Source organism: Penaeus monodon, chromosome 27 (assembly GCF_015228065.2).
Source record: "Penaeus monodon isolate SGIC_2016 chromosome 27, NSTDA_Pmon_1, whole genome shotgun sequence".
In the NCBI taxonomy this organism is placed as follows: Eukaryota; Metazoa; Arthropoda; class Malacostraca; order Decapoda; family Penaeidae; genus Penaeus; species Penaeus monodon.
Genome location: NC_051412.1, coordinates 5,859,620 through 5,859,855, shown reverse-complemented (window position 1 = coordinate 5,859,855; position 236 = coordinate 5,859,620). Strand labels below are relative to the sequence as shown.

At 34.7% G+C, this 236-nt stretch overlaps 1 long non-coding RNA gene across 1 annotated transcript in view; it reads left to right on the top strand.

Moving 5' to 3' along the window:
* Window positions 1–236, top strand: part of LOC119590553 — an 89,034-nt gene that overhangs the window by 769 nt on the left and 88,029 nt on the right. The gene's annotated exons all lie outside the window — the stretch shown is intronic.

The following is a 236-nucleotide window of genomic DNA, read 5'->3' as shown; positions in this document are numbered from 1 at the left end:
TCTTTCGACTCATTTTACTGTTCAGGTACAAGGATATCCCAAATTAAAACATACAGTGATTATGTGCAAACAGGGATGTGTCTGTGATGTGTGATAATTAAGAATATATTCGCTCTCACGTCTTCATTTTTATATACCGTTGATAATATAGTGTTTATATTGAGGGGTTTCAAGCATGCATTATAATCATTCAGTGATGGTGTTAATGAGCACTGCTCTTAATGAGACAGAACCAG